This window comes from Aotus nancymaae, unplaced genomic scaffold, assembly GCF_030222135.1.
Source record: "Aotus nancymaae isolate 86718 unplaced genomic scaffold, 86718_ANA_hifiasm-v0.15.2.pri h1tg000008l, whole genome shotgun sequence".
Lineage (NCBI taxonomy): Eukaryota > Metazoa > Chordata > Mammalia > Primates > Aotidae > Aotus > Aotus nancymaae.
The window spans coordinates 27361605-27374898 of NW_026988419.1; the positions used below are offsets into that span (position 1 = coordinate 27361605).

The 13294-nt window shown below is 46.4% G+C and overlaps 1 long non-coding RNA gene across 1 annotated transcript in view; it reads left to right on the forward strand.

The window, feature by feature from the left end:
• Window positions 1-1736: 1736 nt before the first annotated feature.
• LOC135273650 (uncharacterized) overlaps window positions 1737-13294 on the forward strand; it is a 240019-nt gene continuing 228461 nt past the window's right edge. Inside the window, exon 1 of the long non-coding RNA XR_010341421.1 lies at window positions 1737-1940. This is a non-coding gene — a long non-coding RNA (uncharacterized LOC135273650). The remainder of the gene's footprint in view (window positions 1941-13294) is intronic.

Here is a 13294-nt window from a genome sequence, read left to right on the forward strand (position 1 = left end):
CTCAGGAGGCTGAGGTGGGTGGATCACTTGAGCCCAGGAGGTAGAGGCTGCAGCGAGCTGAGATCATGCCACTGCACTCCTGCCTAAGCAACAGAGCAAGACGCTTTCTCAAAAAAAAAAAAAAAAAAAAAAAAAAAGTCAGGCATGGTAGCTCACGCCTGTAATCCCAGCACTTTGGGAGGCTGAGGCGGGTGGATCATGAGGTCAGGAGTTTGAGACCAGCCTGACTAACATGGTGAAACCCCCATCTCTACTAAAAATACAAAAATTAGCCGTGTGTTGTGGCAGGTGCCTGTATCCCAGCTACTTGGGAGACTGAGGCAGGAGAATCACTTGAACCCAGGAGGTGGAGGTTGCAGTGAGCTGACATCGAGCCGTTGCACTCCAGCCTGGGCGACAGAGCAAGACTCCATCTAAAAACAAACAAACAAACAAACACACAAAGGATTTAAACCCAGCCTCTCTACCTAATCTTGGCCTTGTGTAAGTTACTTACCCTTTCTCTCTCAATACATATATGTGTGTATATATACACATTTATATATGTGTGTGTATATATTTGTGTGTGTGTGAATATGTATATATTTCTAGCTTCTCTGAAAAAATCTCCGGGATCTGGCTTCTGTGACTTTCCTGTGAAGCAACAATTAAACCAAGCTGAATAGTGCTGTTCCCTTTAGATGATGTGCTCTTTGACACCACCCGTGACCCATGCCAGTATGATCATCTCCAATTGTTGACTTATCTGAATTGTTCTGATGGCTCTTCGAGTCCAGCTGTTTCCTGACTCTCCTCTGAGCTGTGTGTTTGAGTTCCCGGGTCTAGGATGAATGAGATGGCGCTGGAAGTGGTATGATTGGGAGTACTACACTTGTTAAGGGTCTGGCGCTTTGATGCTCTGGACCTTTGCCCTTTGCTCACTGTACACTCAGCCTGGACTGTCCTTCCTCAGTTCTTACTGGAGAAGTCACTCTTCCTTCAAGGCCCAGGGTAAATGGGGCACATGACTCTTTGGGGTCCTTTCCTGCTCTTACACAGCACTCAGGGAAATCCCTTCTTTGCTTGAGGCCTGTGCCTCTGCTGAGTGCTGATCTCAGTCATTTACACGTCTGCCTTCCCTGGTTTATTGCACTTTTTTTTTTTGAGATGGAGTCTTGGTCTGTTGCCCAGCTGAAGCGCAGTGGTGCCATCTCAGCTCACTGCAGCCTCCAGCTCCAAGCGATTCTCCTGCCTCAGCCACCTGAGGAGCTGGGACTACAGGCGCCTGCCACCACAACCAGCTAATTTTTTTTGTATTTTTAGTATAGATGAGGATGTTAGCCAGGATGGTCTTGATCTCCTGACTTCATGATCCACCCGCCTTGGCCTCCCAAAGTGCTGGAATTACAGGCCTGAGCCACCGCGCCAGGCCACTGATTGTACTTTTTCTAAGGTAGGGGTCCCATCTCATTCACCATTAGATTCCTTTTTTCTCTCCAGCTATCTAGCCTCAAACACACTGGCTGGCATCAGGCTAAGGGCTGGGTGGACATTGAGTTGAATGGGATTTTTCAGGGAAACTCAGTTTTCTATTTTCATATTACAGACCAAGAAACAAGCACATAAAGAAGAGCACTTGTTTCGGGCCACGGGGCTCCATGAAGAGAGGCGCATGGCAAGTCTGACTTCCTGACTCATGGCCTTCCCAAAACTCATCACATCATAAGAGTCCAAGAGACAGTGAATAAAAGAAAGAATGAATGAGATATTTACAACTAAGGCAGAAATCCAAGTCTCTTTATCATCCCCTTGCTAAACAAGTATGATTATCCATTACACCAAATTGAAATCTGCATTGGATATGAATTGGCTTTCTCAATGATATCCTCACTGTTCCCTCAAGCTAATTAGGACACTGCATTCTCTACTCAAAGAAAGGTTCTTCTTCCCATCCCTATGAGGTAAGTCCTGAGATTCAGATACTGCATCTTTCTCCATTTGGCCCATCCCACACTGAGTGACGGAGAGAAGTGGAATAATCTGTAGTAATGAAATCAGTAGTATATTTCCCAGGAACTTTGATACAGAACACCAGCTCCCTTTACTTCTTAGACCTTTGTTCAGAGCAATCTTCACATCCATCTTCTCTCATTCGACCTTGTGCTCCAAAAATGAGCAGAGCTTTTATTCAAACGCTGTTCAAAGAGGAGAGGTTCACACACTGCTTAGTGGCAGGTAGCGAGGCCGTCTCCCCCCGACCAGCTGTAGTTGTGTTTTATAACACAAGTGGTAGGTGAATCTGAAAGAGAAACATTAAAGTCAAAGAGAAGTGTTAGGGGAAAGAATTCTCATCATAACAACTTTCTTAACATGTTCCTACTTTTCCATGATTGATTCAACATCCCAGGTGACGGCACCTAAAACTCTAAATGAAAATGGAACTTCTTATTTAGTGTATACAATGAGGTGGGTGAGCCCTGCTCAGGGAAGTATTTTTGTTTTTCATTTTAATTTTTTGAGACAGGGTCTTGCTCTGTCATCCAGGTTGAGTGCAGTGGCACGATGATAGCTCAAAGCAACCTTGAACTCCTGGGTTCCACAATCCTTCTGTCTTAGCCTCATAAGTACCTAGGAATTCAGGCATGCACTGCCATACCCAGGGAAGTACGCCAATGTCTTTAGCATCCAGGCATTTGAAGTTAGTTCCAAGAAGATTTTTTCTTCCTGTTACAGGTTGAATGGTGTCTCCTTTGCCCCACCTCCCCACCTAATACCCACCAAATTATATGTTGAAATCTTAACCCCCAGTACCTCAGAATGTGACCTTAGCTGGATATAGGGTCACTGAAAATGTAATGAGTTAAGCTGAAGTCATACTGAAGCAGAGTGGTCCCTAATTCAATAGACTGATGCCCCTATAAAAAGGAGAAACTTGGGCCAGGTGGGGTGGCTCATGCCTGTAATTCCAGCACTTTAGAAGGCTGAGGTGGGTGGGTCACCTTGAGGTTGGGAGTTCGAGACCAATCTGACCAACATGGAGAAACTCTGTCTCTACTAAAAATACAAAATTAGCTGGGCATGGTGGCGCGTGCCTGTAATCCCAACTACTCAGGAGGCTGAGGCAGGGAAATTGCTTGAACCTAGGAGGCGGAGGTTGCAGTGAGCCAAGATCGTGCTGTTGCACTCTATCCTGGGCGACAAGAGCAAAACTCCATCTCAAAAAAAAAAAAAAAAAAAAAAAAGAAACTTGGACACGGAGCAGATATACACAGGGGATGTTAAAGAAAAAATTATTAGTCCAGGCACAGTGGTTCACACCTGTAATCCCAGCACTCTGGGAGGCTGAAGTTGGCGGATCACTTGAGGCCATGGAGATTAAGATCAGCCTGGCCACCATGGTGAAATCCGTACAAAAATTAGCTGGATGTGGTGGTGTGCAACTGTGGTCCCAGCTACTTAGGAGGCTGAGGCATGAGAATTGCTCAAACCTGGGAGGCAGAGGTTGCAGTGATCCAAGATTGTGCCACTGCAGTCCAACCTGGGCAACAGTATGAGACTCTGTCTCAAAAAAACAAAAATTATTCAGTGACACCTGGTAAAGCGTGGTAAGGAAGACTGTATTCAGGACCATGGTGATAGGTACAGGGACCACTGCAGTGGGGTCTTGTGGTCAGAGAGACTGGGTTCAACTCCAAATGCAGCATGGGCAAGTGGGAATTTACAGCACGAAGAGGTAGGTGCTCAGTGGATGGAAAATTACTAACAGGAGACAGCAGGGGTTAGGAGGATTCTGGTTAAATTGACCTAATAGGATTCTTGCTGAAAACAGCTCATGGTGATGAGACATCACCTGGGGGTTGGTGGAGAAGGAGGAGCTCAATCAGATACCTACTGTGATCAGATGTTGAGGGTGGGAGGTTCTTGCTAAACTAGCTTAGTCGCGTTCATTGTTGAAGCTGAATTTTACAAGCGTGTGCACCGACGGGCCTAGGAGAAGGATCGGGAGCCTGTCTAAAGTTTGGCCAAGCAAACTTGGCGTTTGTCAGAGAATGCCCCATGAACATGAAAGGAGAGATTGGGGTGATGTGTCCCTAAGGCAAGAAAATGCCGTTAGCCAGCGAACCACCAGAAGCTTGGAGAGGCACGGAGCAGATTCTCCCTCACAGCCAGTGAATGAACTGTGCAGGTACCGTGTCTTGAACTTCTGGCCTCCAGCACTGCGAAATAATTTCTGTTGTGTAAGCCAATCAGTTTGTGGTACTAGGTTATGCCAGCCCTAGCAGACGAACACACTTCCCTTTCCCCTCCTTCTTTCCCACACAGACTAGCTTGCAAAATGGAGGTGCTTACCTGAAGGCCTGGCTGGAGGATTCAGGAGGGGAAGAAAGTTCTCGTTTCTTTGTTTCTGGTTTGGCTTCCTCTGCCAGCAGCGGGGCATAGCAGTTAATGATGTAGGCACTTGAGCTAGACTTGAATCTTGGCACCATCTAGTTATCGTCCCCGTGCTGCTGTTTCCCTACTGATAGGAGCTGGGGTGCTAACAGTACAAACTCCGTAGGTTTACTGTGTGGCTTAAATGAAATAAATCATGGAGCACTTAGAGGGGGCTCCACATATAGTACGTGCTCAGTCCATAAATGCTAGCAGCTATTCTTCTACTACCTGTGTTTTCCTGGGGAATCTCTTTCCACATTTCTCTACTAGGCAGGATTCTCTGCTTGATCCTGAGCCCTTCCTTTCGGACCTTTTTCTGTGTGTATCCTTCACGGGACCCATCTGCTCAGGCGACCTGGGAAACAGGTGGAATAGTTTAGGTAAGCGTTCTAAGAATCTGGCTGCCTGACTGGCAGCATCTGCATCAGTATCACCTGGGAGCCTGTTAGAAGGGCAGGCATCAGCCTCCACCCTGACTCACTGACCGGGCTGGTGGGCCTGCCAGTGTGTGTTTTAAGAGGTCCCCCTGTGATTCTGCTGTGTGCTCAAGTTTGAGAACTGCTGGTATAGGATGACTTTCCTACTTTTCCATCCAGCAGCTTCCCGACACCTGTCTTTCTTCTCCTGTCCTGCATCCCATTTCCCCAGGGCTGCCCAATACATCTCACAAAACAGAGGTGAGTGACCATCTTTATGCCCTGCCCTCCCAGGCTCTCTGCTGTCTCTGAATTAATGCTGCCCAATTGAGTCTAAAAGGAGAATGTTTCTCTTGGCAGGGACCTAGAACCTCTTGAGGATGAGCGTCTCCTGCTTTCTTTCTGATTCTAATGTAATTACCCACCTCCTCCATATCATTCAGGGACCAAGTCTTCATCTCCTCACAAGCTCAGTATTCAGTATAGGGCCTGTGTCAGGTCTCGTTCTGTCTGTTGCCCAGGCTGGAGTGCAGTGGTGTGATCTGGGCTCACTGCAGCCTTGAGCTCCCCAGGCTTGGGTGATCCTCCTACCTCAGCCTCCTGAGTAGCTGAGACTACAGACATGCGCCACCATGCCCGGCTAATTTCTGTATTTTTTGTAGAGATGGGGTTTCACCATGTTGCCCAGGCTGGTCTCAAACTTCTGAGCTCAAGTGATCTGCCCGCCTTGGCCTCCCAAAGCACTGAAATTACAGGCATGAACCACCGTGTCTGGACACTCAGTAATGTTTCTTGACACAAGAAAGAAATGGCAATTCATGGCTCATGAACACGTGGGTTAGTGCAAACTCCATCTACTGAGGCAAGTGAGGGCTGGCCACAATATTTACATCCTTTGTATTCAGTTTGTGTAGAACCAAGGTGAGGAGAGACTCAGCTCATCACTTTTTTCCTGGTGCCACCTCCCTGGTCCTTAGTGTCCTCTTCCTGTGAGGTGCATGGGCCACCTGGGCCCTCGCTTGCCTCTTGGACTGTAATGCTTGCCTGCAAAGTTCTTTCACATTGTGTCCTGCTCTATTTTCACCTTAAACTTCTTGAGATCTTTTTCTGATCTATGTGCTGGTCCTATCCTGACGCGGGTGGCTGCACTGTCACATCAGGGAGTGCAGCATGAGGAAGAGAGCCTGGGGACCTCAGCTCGGGGTGTGCAAACCCGTCTCTGCCACTCTATTCTCGCCTCCAGTGCCTGCAGAAGAACCCTCTCCATTCCCTACTTTCACATCCTCCTCTCGCCCGTCCTCCATCTTCCGCCAGCTCCCAGCTGCTGTCTGCCTCTTTGGCCTCTGGCATCTCACATGCACACAAGCACGCAAGGCTGAGGGCTGAGCTGGGTCTCATCATGGTTTTTTACAAGAACTGCTCTAATATTTGAACACATAGGGCCAGCATCTGCTTCTTCTGTGAGGTTTCCAGGAGAGATTTCTATTTTATAACTCTCCCAGGAGTATTTGGATGTTAATAGGGAACACTTGATTGCTTTAAGTATTTTTGGTTTTTTAAATAACAGCTTTATTGCGATATAATTCACATACTATAAAGTTCACTCTTTTAAGGCACACAATTCAGTAGTTCTTTAAAATGTATATTCAGGCCGGGTGTGGTGGCTCATGCCTGTAATCCCAGCACTTTGGGAGGCTAAGACCGCTTGAGGTCAGGAACTCGAGACCAGCCCGGCCAACATGGCAAAACCCCATCTCTACTAAAAATATAAAAAATTAGCTGGGCATGGTGGTGCGTGCCTTAATTCCAGCTACTTGGGTGGCTGAGGGAGGAGAATTGCTTGAACCTGGGAGGTGGAGATTGCAGTGAGCCGAGATTGTGCTACTGTGCTCCAGCCTGGGAGACAGAGCAAGACTCTGTCTCCAGGGAAAAAAAAAAAAAAGTATATTCATAGTTTGCAGCTACCACCACTAATTTCAGAACATTTTCATCACCTCAAAAAGAAACTCATTGCCAGTCACCCCCAGGCCCTCTTCCCCTCGGCCCCTGGCAACACTAACTTTCTGTCTCTATGGGTTTGCGTGTTCTGGACATTTAACATAAATGGAATCATACAGTATGTGATGACTCTTTGCCTTTCTCCACATAGCATGATGTTTGCAAGGGTCTGTGTTGTAGCATGTGTCAGTACTCCACTCCTTTTTATTGCTGAATAATATTCCATTGTATGAGTAGATTACGTTTTATTCATTCATCTGCCGAGGGACATTTGGGTGTATGTGTGATTTTATTCGTCTATTTTTTTGACCCAGACATTTGTGTGATTATTTTTTGGGGGGTTGGGGAGACTTGAAAATTCTTTGTATTCTCTTACCTTCCTTTGCTGAAGAAATATTTTCTGCCCCCATGATTGATTTACCTTAGAGATTCCTGTTCTGTGAAGTTTACCCAGCCATTTAAACAAAACCTAATCTGCAAAGGGAAAAAGAAACGACCCTGTCAGGCACCATTCACCTTGCATGTATATCTCCTTTTCATGGACCTCTGCACACACAGCAAGCATCAGCTTACTACGTCACATATTTTGTTATTTACACATTCCCCTTGTGTATTAACCATGTCTTTTTTTTTTCTGTGTTTTAACGCTTTGATGTCTGATCCTTGCTGACCCTGAGGGACTGCCTCTCCTAGGTTAGCCAGTTCCTAGAAGCAGGAAACAGCTTGCTCTCCAGTGTGCTTTTCAAATGCAAACCAACCAACCCAGAACTGGCTACCCCACCACTTCCTTTGAAGGCTCTCACACTCCGGGCTGCTGTCTACCTTCCCCAGTCATCCCAGATTCAGGTATCAGACAATGAGGGATAGCCCCTAGGCCCCAGAACTCACCCAAATTATTCAAACTCACCAGTCTCGAGACCGTGTACTCTCACTTGCCCATTCCTTCCTTTGGAAACCATGATAAAGGGTTTTGCCCCCCGTTTTCCCTCTCCCATGGCCTCCTAAACCACCCTGGGCTTCCCCGTATGTCCCTTTCATGGTGTAGCTTGCCCCATCCTCTTGGGGCTGTGAATAATCAACTGTCTTCTTTTTTCTTTTTTTGAGATGGAGAGTCATGCTCTGTCTCCAGGCTGGAGTGCGGTGGTGCAATCTCAGCTCACTGCAACCTCCACCTCCCCAATTCGAGAGATTCCCTGCCTTAGCCTCCCGCATAGCTGGGACTACAGGTGCACACTACCACGCCCGGCTAATTCCTTGTGTTTTAGTAGAGATGGGTTTCACCATGCTGACCAGCATGGTCTGGATCTCCTGACCTTGTGATCCACTGCCTCGGCCTCCCAAAGTGCTGGGATTACAGGTGTGAACCATCACGTCCAGCCCCAACTATCTTTTCAATGACAACTCTCTCCTGATCCGGTGGCCTTAGCACACCCAAACAACAAAACCTAATAAGACACCTCACCCTAGCACACTGCCAGAGCTTTGATTTCTGGTGTGATGTCGCAGTTGTACATTCACTCATCCCAATGTATGTTGCGCTGATATCTTTTATTTTTGGGGTTGTGTTTTTCTCTCCTTTTTTAAAAAAAATCTCCTAAATTCTATGGCTTCAAGGAAGCATCAGAGAAAGGTAATTGTGATTTCTGTACACTTGGTAAAGCAAAAACTAGACTCACACAGCCACTTCCCAGGCATAGCCTGAAGCTGCTCTTCTGTGCCTGGCGGCCTTCAGGGGACCCCACTGGGATACCCACTCCACGGTCAGTGGCTGCCCCCAGGCGCCCCCGCTCCTCCCCCCACACACACCTGTAGGGCTGAGCTGGGGGCCTTAAGGTGTTTTTTTGTCTCCTGCTGCTTGCCAGGTGGTGGATGGAGCACAGAGGCCAGAAGCCCGGTGCCCTGTGCTGATATCTGGAACTTGCCTTACAATAGCTTATATCTTCCTTAATTCTAGGAAACGAACACTTCTTTATTTTTAGCATTGGATATCACTTGTCAAATTGTTTTTCTCATTAGCTTTGTATATGGATTTTTTACCATCTCCAATTTCCAGTGGGAACTAAGACTTTAAAAAATCATATGCAAAGCATCTTTTATGAGACTACATCTGTGTCTTCTAAGGAGAGGTGGCAGTGGTGTGTATTTTGATTTAATTTGAGAAGGATTGACTGGTGTGCTTGCAAATGTACCTGGCTATAAACGGTCCCGGCTTCTGCACACAGCCTGGAACTCATTTCTTTGAGCTGAGTGTTTATAAATAATAGCGCTTTGTTGTGGTAAAAGAAGAGAACACCTAATATTTTTATCTTATTTGAATAATTGTGTCACAGGCTCTAGCACACGTCAGCCTTGGGACTATTAACATTTTGGGTCTGATAATATTTTGTTGGAGTTGGGGGATGGGGAAAGCTGTCTTGCACATGTGGGATTTTTTTTTAACTTAAAATTTATTGTACTTTAAGTTCTGGGGTACATGTGCAGAACATGCAGGTTTGTTACATAGGTATACATGTGCCATGGTGGTTGGCTACATCCATCACCCCGTCATCTACATTAGGTATTTCTCCTAATGCTATCCCTCTCCTTCCCCTAGGCCCCCACCCCCTGACAGCCTCTTGTGTGTTTGATGTTCCCCTCCCTGTGTCCATGTATTCTCTTGTTCAACTTGCACTTATGAGTGAGAACATGCGGTGCTTGGTTTTCTGTTATTGTGTTAGTTTGCTGAGAATGATGGTTTCCAGCTTCATCCATGTCCCTTCAAAGGACATGAGCTCATCCTTTTTTATGGCTGCATAGTTTTCCATAGTGTATATGTGTCACATTTTCTTTATCCAGTCTATCGTTGATGGGCATTTGGGTTGGTTCCAAGTCTTTACTCTTGTAAACAGTGCTGCAATAAACATATGTATGCATGTGTCTTTATAATAGAACAATTTATAATCCTTTGGGTATATACCCAGTAATGGGATTGCTGGGTCAAATGGTATTTCTATTTCTAGGTCCTTGAGAAATTGCCATACTGTCTTCCACAATGGTTGAACTAATTTACATTCCCACTAATAGTGTAAAAGTGTTCCGGTTTCTCCACATTCGTTCCAGGATCTGTTGTCTACTGACTTTTTAATGATCGCCATTCTAACTGGCGTGAGATGGTATCTCAATGTGGTTTTAATTTGCATTTCTCTAATGTCCAGTGATGATGAGCTGTTTTTTCATATGTGTTAGCTGCATAAATGTCTTCTTCTGAGAAGTGTCTGTTCTTATCCTTCACCACTTTTTGATGGGGTTGTTTCTTTTTCCTGTAAATTTGTTTAAGTTCTTTGTAGATTCTGGATATTAGCCCTTTGTCAGAGTCTGGATATTAGTCCTCTGTTAGATGGGTAGACTGCAAAAAAAAAATGTTCTCCCATTGTGTAGGTTGCCTGTTCACTCTAATGATAGTTTCTTTTGCTGTGCACAAGCGCTTGTTTAATTAGATCCCATTTGTCTATTTTGGCTTTTGTTGCCACTTTGGGGTTTTAATTATGAAGTCTTTGCCTGCACATGTGGGATTTTTAGCAGCATTCCTGGCCTCTGACTACTAGATACCAGTGGCACCCCACTCCCCCAGTTTAAACAAAAATGTCTCTAAACATTGCTAAATTCCCTGGGGGGTGAGAGGGAAGTGGTGGTTGTGGTGGCAATCTTTCTGGGCAACCAGGATTTCTAGGGTCATAGGAACCTTGAAATCCAGCCATCTCCTGGGTATGGGAAGCCCCCTCCCCAGCAGCCCCTTGGTGGTCGTGGTGGGACATTAGCGAATGATGTGTGGACACCTCTGCAGGAGCTCTGACTTCCTCTCCTGGGGGAACTTGTTTCACTGTAACTTTTCTGCAGTTGAGTTTATTATTATTATTATTTTTTGAGATGGAGTCTTGCTCTTGTTGCCCAGGCTGGAGTGCAGTGGCGCGATTTTAGCTCACTGCAACTTCCCCCTCCTGGGTTCAAGCGATTCTCCTGCCTAGCCTCCAGAGTAGCTGGGATTACAGGCACGAGCCACCATGCCCTGCTAATTTTTTGTATTTTTAGTAGAGACAGGGTTTCTCCATGTTGGCCAGACTGGTCTCGAACTCCAGACCTCAGGCGATTCGCCTGCCTTGGACCCCCAAAGTGCTGGAATTACAGGCGTGAGCAGCCGCACCCAGCCTTTGAGTTTACTGTTAATAGCTGCTGCAGCCCCTAGGATCTCTCTTGCCCCCGTGGTTGCCATGGCCCCGGAGTTGCGAGCAGAGGAAGGAACTGGATCTAGCCTGCACTGAAAGATACGGGATTAAACTGGGAGAGCTCTGTCCTGTGGGACAGAGTCCTGGAGCTGGGTTTCCACCATCCTCAGTGGATCCAGTTACAATCTCAGTCCCCCAGCTCTGACCAGGGCTGGATGAGCTACTAGGCAGGCCTGGCACCTGCTTGAAGCATTAGTAGTGCAGAGGCACCTGTGGGCATGCATATGCACACACTCTAGAAAATGGTCCACTGTGGAAGGACAGCTATTCAAACTCCATATCCACTGTATGCATATCGTATATTGGATAATTTAGGAAATTAAAAAAATCATTTCCTGGCCAGTGTGGTGGCTCATGCCTGTAATCTCAACACTTTGACGGGCTGAGGTGGGTTTATTGCTTGAGGTCAGGAGTTCAAGACCAGTCTGGGCAACATACTGAGACCAAAAATACAGAAAATTAGCCAGGCATGGTGACACATATCTGTAATCCCAGCCACTTGGGAGGCTGAGGCATGAGAATCACTTGAACCTGGGAGGCAGAGGTTGCAGTGAGCCGAGATCATGCTACCGTACCCCAGCTTGGGCATTAGAGAGAGACTCCGTCTCAAAAATAAAAAATAAAAAATCATTTCCTGGTTTGGTATTGCTTTACATTTTGAATTATATGAGAATACTGTGGCATTTGTGGTATATGTAGGGCTTCTAGAAAGGTCCACATCTCCGAGGGGGGTCCTGGGTTCTTTCTTTCTTCTTTTTTTTTTTTTTGAGATGGAGTCTCACTATATTGTTGCCCAGGGTGGAGTGCAGTGACATGCTCTCAGCTCACTGCAACCTCCGGCTCCGGGGTTCCAGCAATTCTCCTGCCTCAGCCTCCCCAGTAGCTACCAAGCCTGGCTAATTTTGTATTTTTAGTAGAGACAGGGTTTCACCATGTTGGCTGGGCTGGTCTCAAACTCCTGACCTCAAGTGATCCACCTGTTTCAGCCTCCCAAAGTGCTGGGATTGCTTATAGGCGTGAGCCACTACTCCTGGCTCTTTTTTTTTGAGACCTGTTTTCACTGTTGCCCAGGCTGGAGTGCGATGGCACAATCATAGCTCCACTGCAGGCTCACTGCAGCCTCAACCTCCTGGGCTCAAGCCATTCTCTCACCTTAGCCTCCTGAGTAGCTAGGACTCCAGGCACGCACCACCAAGACTGACTAATTTTTAAAAAATTTTTAGTAGAGATGAGGTTTTGCTACGTTGCCCAGGCTGGTCTTGAACTCCGGGCTTCAAGCAATTCTCCCACCTCAGCCTCCTGTGTAGCTCGGACTACAGGCTCACGCCACCATGCCTGGCTAATTATAAAAACTTTTTGTGGAGACGGGGATCTCACAGTGTCACCTAGGTTGGTCTTGAACTCCTGGACTCAGTACCTCAGCCTCCCAAAGTCCTGGAGTTAAAGGCATGAGCTACTGTGCTGGTCACCACATGATTCCTCCTCCCACCCCGCTCCACCACCCCCATAAATGAGCTAACAAAGGAACCAGGTGATTCTGATCAACATTTTGGGCCCATGGCTTCAATTGCAGGAAACTTACAGTGGGGCTTCCCTGAGACTCCCAGGCCCCACCCTCTGTGTTCTGCCCTAGCTGGGCAGGGTTCTCTATGGGTGAACACACGGCTTCCTGGGATTTCACTTCACTGCCATCTATGTTCCATTTTTTCTGTTTTTGTTTTCTGTAACTTGCATTAGACAGGAGACCTTCTAGATTGATCCCCTAACTCTCCCTCCCCACAATTTGCAACTCACCTTCTCTTGGTTTAAGTATTTGTAAGCATGTTTGTTAAAAATGTTTATGGGAAACTTTTCTAGTACAAATATATTACATCCTTATTACAGAAAATTTGGAAAACATAAAAAAGGAAAAGTCAGGCAAAACAAAGCCCAGGATCTCACCACCCAAGACTGCCACAACGTCTTCTCATGTGTCTCTTTCATTCTAGTCTATTTCCTTTTCCTTTTAGATTTCTGTTTTTTTTTTTTTTTAATCTAAGACATACATGCACATGGCTAAAAAAAAATTGATGAGTACCAAAAGACTTATAAAGAAAAACATGAGTCCAGGTGCGGTGGCTCATGCCTGTAATCCCAGCACTTTGGGAGACTGAGGTGGGTGGATCGCCTGAGGTCAGGAGTACGAGACCAACCTGGCCAACATGG